Raw genomic sequence first — 8,161 nt, 5'->3', positions numbered from 1 at the left:
TCATCTCATGGCTGCCAGTGGATGCTTAATTGAAGTTTCTACTTCACACACCCAGGGACATCAGTTTGCTTTTATCATCATTGATCTTGTCACCCAGGCCCCAAACCCTAAAGTGTCCTCATTTCTGTTAGAGTTAAAGCCAGAGGGGCTGGGGATTTAGCTCAGTGGTAGAGCGCTTACCTAGGAAGCGCAAGACCCTGAGTTCGGTCCCCAGCTCCGAAAAAAAAAAGAACCAAAAAAAAAAAAGGGGTTGGGGATTTAGCTCAGTGGTAGAGCGCTTGCCTAGGAAGCGCAAGGCCCTGGGTTCGGTCCCCAGCTCCGAAAAAAAGAACAAAAAAAAAAAAAAAAAAAAAAAAAAAAAAGCCAGAGTCCTTGTCTTATCTGGAAGGCCTGGTATGTCTGCCTGTCTTTCGTGCCTCCGTCTCGCCATACCATGCTTCTCCACAGGTCTCCCTGAGAGTTCACCGCGCACAGCCCTGTCTCCAGGACCTTTGTCTGGATATTCTCTCTAACTGGGAAGCTCCACCCACAGGTATTAGTCATGATTCAGAACCAACAGCACATGACCCCATAAGAGGAAATTGATTATAAGACTCATCCACACTCCCCCTCCCCCACCCCCGTGTTGGCCAAGAAGTCCAGCAATTGCCAACTGCAAGCTAGAGACCCAGAGACTTGACGTATAATCTGGTTCCAGTCTGAAGGCTTGAGAACCAGGGAACTGATGCTGTAGCTCACAAGGAGCTCTGCGTGCAAAAGCAGGAAATAGATGTCCCAGCCTGGTAGACAAAGCCTCCCTCCCTCTCTGACCCTTGTGTTCCTTGGGGACTGGATGGTGCCTGACTCCATGTGAAGCATGGATTGTCTTCCTCAGCCAACTGACCACAGTGGCATTATCTTCTGGATAACACACAGGAGGACTATGGCATTATCTTCTGGATAATACACAGGCGGACTATGGCATTATCTTCTGGATAATACACAGGCAGACTTAGAAACAACATCTCTTCAGTTACCCGAGCATCCTTTGGCCATATTGCATAAAATTATAAATCATACCAAAGTATCAAGTGGCATGTTCTCTCCCTTGCCTTATCTACATCCTCACCCTGATTTCTCTCATCCCCAACTGTCCCCAACCTTGAGTTGCCATGGCCATGTCACTTTCTGTCCCTTTATTTGAGGCACTGGTGTCACCTGGTACATAACTCATTTGTCTCCATTTCCCTTCTCAGGGACTATGAACTTCATTAAGGTTTGCTTTATTCTTTGATATATAACTCACACCTAGAGTACCTAATAGTTGCTTAAATTAAAAAAATATTTCGTTAGCATATACTAACCATATGTAATTGTGTGTTTCATTATGACGTTTTTAATTGTTTTGTGTTTTCAAGACAGGGTGTCTCTGTGTAGCCCTGGCTGTCCTGGAACTCACTCTGTAGAGCAGGCTGGTCTAGAACTCACAGAGACCCTCCTGCCTCTGCCCTTCAAGGGCTATGATTAAAGGAGTGCCCACCACTGCACTCATTATGACATTGTTATAACTTACACAATACAGTTCATCTTCACCCATCTCCCTCATGCCCAAGCGCTCCTGTGACCTCCCTCCTCCCTCTCCATTACACTCTTATGTCCCCGTGTGTTTACACCAATGAGTTTCAATGAGAGTCTTAAAGAAAAGGTAGGAGGCTATGGACACCTTACCAGTGGCTGTGCCACTAGAGAGAATCTCACCCCGTCCCCAACAACCATTAGCTGTTCAGAGATCCTTGAAGAGGGTGGAGCCTCATGAGTTTCTCCCTGATGGAAGTTGTTAGCATTTTTTGTTCTTTTTTTTTTTTTTGGTTCTTTTTTTCGGAGCTGGGGACCGAACCCAGGGCCTTGTGCTTCTTAGGCAAGCGCTCTACCACTGAGCTAAATCCCCAACCCTGATATTTTGGTTGAATGAATCTGTGTAGCCTTTGCACAATGTCTAGCTGATGGCGAACGAGCAACCATTGTGTTGGGTTGATTAGTGGGATGATCGGCCGAGCCTGAAGTACAGATGAGAACAGATTGCTCTCCAAAGGCTGTGCCAAGTGCATAGCTGGGGCTCCAGTCGCCGTCCCATGCTAGGGTGCTTACCCAGGGTGCTGCCTGGCATGTGCAAAGCCCTGGGTTGGTGGCACACACCTGCAGTTTCAGCACTTGGAAGGTAGAAGCAAGAGGACCAGGAGCTAACTTGCTGGTTAGCTGAAGATGGCCTTGAGCTCCTGGTCCAAATCCAAAACAAAAAACCCAAACAAAAACAGCAAACCACCCCAACAGTATAAAAACCAAAACCAAAAGCAAAGGACTGGAAAATGGCCCAGAAGTTAAGAGCACTAACTGCTTTTGTGGAGGACCCGCGTTCAGTTCTCAGCATGCATGTCGGGCACCTCACGACTGACTAATTCTCCTCGTGTGCACACCCCCCGCACAGACGTGTGCAAGTATACATGATGAACAATTATAAAGATGAATATTCAAAATCAACAACCAAAAGAAGCCGCCTAAATCTCCCACAGTGCATCGGGGCACCAGGTGTCATGGCAGAGTGTGAGGGGTGGGCCTGGGAGAGGGAAGGTTCACCTAGGACTGATTTCAAGTTGCTCGATTCTCTTCTCTCCTTCACCCCTGCAGTTGAGGTTCTAAAAGCAAAGGCTGCTCCCCACTGGGTGAGTCAGGAGAGCTGCTGTTGTGCTGGTGGGAGGGGAGACTAGGAAGTCTGCTGCCTTGCTGGGACAGCAGAACAAAGGCACAGCTGTGTGTGGGTCACCTGCCCAAGGACAAATGGGACGGAGGAGAAAAAGGATCCCCGGGTATAGCACCCCTGAATACGCCAGCCTCTGTAATGCAAACTGAGCCTCTGGCCCAGTTTCACTGTGCTGGGTCAAACCACAGGTCTGGGCTGGTTCTGAAGCCTGCTTCAGTCTGGTGGCATGTGCCCCAGGTTCCACTCTGTGTAGTTCTCAGCTTAATTATGGAAACTCCGCAGCCCAGGGAAGATGTTTCCATGCTCAACACTGACACCTGTCAGATAGAGAGGAGGAAGGAAATGCCCTCACCGTTTGCCCTGTGAGCTTCAAAGTATTCAACGATAAACGTGGGAAGAAATGAGATCATAGACAAATAGCCTGGAATATTCTGTTTTTGATGGTTGTGTGTATTTATGTATGATGTATGTATGATGTATGTATGTATGTATGTATGTATGTATGTATGTATGTTCGCAGTGTTAAGGATCAGACTCAGGTTTTTGGACATGAGCTACATCCCCAGTGCTACAGTGTTAAAACTTAAGTAAAAATATGCAGGCTACTGAGGTGGCTCAGCGGGTAACCTGCTGGCCGTGGAGCCAAGAACCTAAGTTTGTTCCCCAGGTTCACATGGGGAAAAGAGAACTCGTGAAAGTTGTTCTTTGATGTCCACGTGCGTACCCATGGCGTGCAACTGCCCTCCCAAACAAATACATTTTAAAATGGAATGAAAATTCCATTTAAAGGTGATACACTGAGGTTTTAAGTGTGGAAATATTTCCTATGGCCTTAAGTTTTCCTTCATTTTAAAAAACAGATGAAAAAAACACAAATATATGTTAAACAACAAAAGGTTCCTGGGATCCAAAGAGAAATGAGAGGACCCAAAGCCATGAGGACAAAGCATCCGTGTGACCTACCACGAGGACAAAGCATCCGTGTGACATACCTTGAGGACAAGCATCCGTGTGACATACTCTGAGGACAAGCATCTGCGTGACTTATGTGGACAGTCGTCTGTGTGACCTACCATGTGCAGGTGTTTCCCTGTTTGTTGTGTGTTTGCTTTGGTTTATTTTAAATTTTGTTCTGTTGAGACAGAATCTTCCTCAGAAGCCCAGGACGGTCTGCAGCTTGTCATCCTCAGTGTCTTCCAAGTGCCGGGATTATAGATTTGAACTGTCACACTTGACTCAAGTCTGTATTACAAATACACAGAGCATTTGATCAAGTCTCAAGAGGATTTCCTTCACACTCTCTCTCTCTCTCTCTCTCTCTCTCTCTCTCTCACACACACACACACACTCTCTCTCTCTCTCTCTCACACACACACACTCTCTCTCTCTCACACACACACACACACACACACACACACACACGCACGCACACACGCACACACACACTAATATATATGCTCTTCCCTTGGCTTCTTTTCCTTTGGTTTTAGAGACAGGCCTCACCCTGCAGCTGAGGAGGACCTGAGCTCGCACTTCTCCTGCCTCCAATTCCCAAGGGCCTCATTGCAGATGTGCACAACCTCATCTGGTTTTCCTTGAAACAGAGCAGGGTGGGTGTGTGCTTAATTTTGTTGCTATTTTATATATATATATATATATATATATATATATATATATATGCAACTTAAAAGTGCTAGTTGTTGTCTGAGAACCTACTGTCTCCACAAAATGAGACAATTTGAGTTATAGGAATGTGTTCTAGTATTTTCACAATTACAACTTTATAAGCAATATTAAAATGCAAATTGCACTATTAAATTTTATTAACTCAAAAGCCTAGAGGATGGTACAGCTGCCATGCTGCCTAAAATGTTCAGAACAGCTTAATCAAATTGCCACTAAAGTCTTGCCACTTCTGATTCCCCTAAAACAAAGCACACTGCCTTTGTAAGATAGGTGTAGTGCGAAGAATTCAGTCTCATTCTTAAAACCTCTAGAATCTGCTGACCCAAATACTTATTAAATCCTGGAAAGTAGGATAAAATTCCCATTAGAAAATAGATCATGGGGTCTGGAGAGATGGCTCAGTGGTTAGGTGCAATTGCTGCTCTTGCAGAGGAACCCAGGGTTAATTCCCAGCACTCCCATGCATGCCTAGTGCTCTTGACGGCCAGGAGAAAGCCTGAAACAGGAGCTGTGGACAGTTGTCTGCCATCATGACGGCGCTCAGTAGCTCAGGTTCCAAGTGAGCTGGCGCCCTCTTCTGGCGTCTAAGGGCAGTGCACTCACATGGCGCTTAGACATTCACACAGAGAAAACATAAAACACATAAAATAAATAAAGTTTTAATAGATCACGACTCACAAGTCAAAGATCACACTTTTTGAAGTTGGACTGTTTGATTTTACGAATTTACCAATCTGAACTTAATAATTAGGCCTTTTAACATTTGTTCTGTTCTGTTTCTTAGAAGCCTGGTTTTGGGGCTGGAGAGATGGCTCAACAGTTAAGAGCACTGTCTGTTCTTCCAGAGGTCCTGAGTTCAATTCCCAGCAACCACATGGTGGTTCACAACCATCTGTAATGAGATCTGATGCCCTTTACTGACATGTAGATGTACATACAGATAGAGTTCTTATTTACATAAAATAAGTAAATGAATCTTTAAAAAAAGAAGCTTGGTTTCATATTCAATTTCTATTAACATTGGTATCAATATTCATAAAAGGATTAGTACAAAAATCACTTGAGTTTTTTGAAAGAAAATAACGTGAATAAAAGTGGGAATCTACCCCATGGTATCCCTCACATTGAAAGGAAAATTATATAAATTTAAGGTTTAAAAATATAAAATTAAAAGAGTAAGCCCCAAAAGCCACAACCTCAGGGCTAAGCCCTGCCGCCAGGAATAGCAGGCCATAAAGATAAAGAAAAGGAATGCAGGATCCAGCTCAGGCTATCGAGGACTGACCCATAAACCATCCAAAGACGTCCCCCCAGCTCACTCAGAGTCATACTTTAACCAGATGTCCTCCAGACCCTGATAAGCCCCTACTTGTGCTTTTCAGCCATTGTGTCCTGCAGAGAGCACTCCAGGAAACCGGTGGCCCAAGCCTAACCAGAGGTGTTTCAAATACAAATGCTTCATCAATTTTGACAAACTTTTAAAAATAATGAGGACCTAAAGACCCAACCGGTCTCCTGATTTAGTAGCTCTGTTCCAGGAACCAGGGGGCCATAAAACCTTCTGGCGCCCCCTTATCTCCTGGAGCCATAAAACAATCCTGTAACTTGCGGTGCATTCCCCTTTGACATCCCCCCATCCCCTGGTGCTCACAGCCTCTGCCTTTAAATGCTCTTTCTCCCAGCCTCTCAGGGTCGACACCTCTGTCTCCTGCGCGGGATAGTGTCGGCCCGGAGATCTCTGTAATAGGTCTCCGTAATAAACCTCGCCTTTGCTTATTACATCCAAAATGGTCTCTCTGTGTCTGGGGTCCTCGATTTCCCAAGACTTGAGTAAGGGTCTCTCTGCATGGGATCTTTCAACATGTTCCTGGTATTCTCCATGGAATCCCTCACATGTCCCTGGTATAAATGCCTCACATGTTTCTGGTATCCTCCATGGAATTCCTCACACATTCCTTGTTCGCTCCATGGAATCCCTCACATGTTCCTGGTGTGCTCCATGGTATCCCTCACATGTTCCTTGTATGTTCCATGGTATCTTTCACATGGTACCTACCCTCACATGCTGAACCTCCTGGGAGAGTGTGGGTCCCACTAATAATTGTATTTTTCCTGCTGATGACAATTGGTTAAACACATGACTGAGAGGTTGTTTTATATTTATTTTGTATTGCTAAATTAGCAGGGGACATCTTGAGGAGGGCAGAAAATGGCTCACTGAGTAAAGGCACTTGCTGTAGACTGTGGAAGGTGAGCGCTCACTCCGGCAAGCTGTGTGGCAGGTCGAATCCGAGCCCCAAACCCATTGCCGAGCACTGCATGAGTAAGTGTAATAATGAAAAAAGCACGTTGACTTATGCTGTTTCGTTCTTTCTTTCTTTGTAATTTAAAGAGTCTTTGATCAGATTACTTGTTTTTTTCAGCTTGGAAAATGTTATCATGATAGCCTTGAGCCTTTCATTGAAAGCTGGTTTGGAGCGAATGGGATCATTTTAATTTCTCTAAGCAAACACAAGAAGACATGAAACCTCCCTCCAGTGAGAGGTCACTCCCCCTGAGCAGGACTGTGCTCCTATTCTGAGGCTCTGAGCCCACAGGATGGCTGCCCGAGCCTTCCATTCTTCACTTTGGCCCCTTAACACCTTTCTGTTCCTCAGGCTTTGGTCGGATCGAATGAGCCACCGGTGCAGTTTTTCTAGAACACACTTCATGGACTAAAGAGCCTATGTGACTAAGCTGGGCCGAGAGCTGACCCAGAAAGGGCCACCCAGTTTGTAACTCAAGCCGAGTAACAAGAAGAAGCCTCCTCCTCTTGCTGTGCAAATCTAAGTGGACAAACCCAAGCATCAGTCCTCCCTCTCTACCACCCTCTCCCTCTCCCGGGCTCTCACAGCCACAGTCGATTCCCTAATGCCTGGGGAGGAAGGAGGGCTGTTTCCATTGATACAGGAGGTACCATAAAACATGAAAAAGGGAACCCGATGTCCTTTTTTTACAGTATTGAGCTCTCGTTCCCAATGAAAAGTCTCACATGCAGACTCAGATCAGGTCTGCCACCTGTATACAATTAAAACCTCCAATTCGCCAACTGGATCCATGCGTACTGGTAGCACGTAGCAGCTGTCTGAACGGTGTAACCTTGGATACCAGGAATCCCAATTTTCTCAGTTTCGTTGCTAAGGCAACAGGACAGAGTGGGTGTGGGGAGCGCAGCAGACCTGCTCACAGCTCTGCAGGGTCTGCAGGAGGAAACCGAGCGGAGGGAAGGGGAAGTCTTAGGCTGCCCACCTGTCCAAGGCCGTGATGGAGCAGGCTGTAGGACAATGCCACACTCTTATGTCACTAACAATCGGGGAACCCATTGTGCACAGCAGGCAAGGTACCCTGTGATGCTACTGGGCAGAAGGAGGGTGAAGGAAGGGATGCTAGGGAGGTTAAGAGGGTGGGGTTGGGGACACAGCTGCTAGGGAGAGAAAATTGGATTACAATACTGCTAGCATTCAAGGAAGCAGGAGAGACTCCAGAGAGTAACCCCAGCCACCAGATTCCCATCCATGCCCAGGTGAGCATCCTGGTTCTTCCTACAGAGCACAATTGTGGTTGGAAGGTGAGGTTGAAGGTTTTTATCATTGTCTAAAGACTGAATAGGAGACAAAGACGCGAAACAGAAGAGGCCTGCAGTTCTCTCCCAGGCCCAGCGGGGATTCCTCCCAAATGTTCTTAATCAGGCTGACAAGG

The sequence above is a fragment of the Rattus norvegicus genome, chromosome 7, assembly GCF_036323735.1.
Source record: "Rattus norvegicus strain BN/NHsdMcwi chromosome 7, GRCr8, whole genome shotgun sequence".
Lineage (NCBI taxonomy): Eukaryota > Metazoa > Chordata > Mammalia > Rodentia > Muridae > Rattus > Rattus norvegicus.
The sequence above is the reverse complement of the archived record's forward strand: the minus strand, read 5'-3'. Positions refer to the sequence as shown.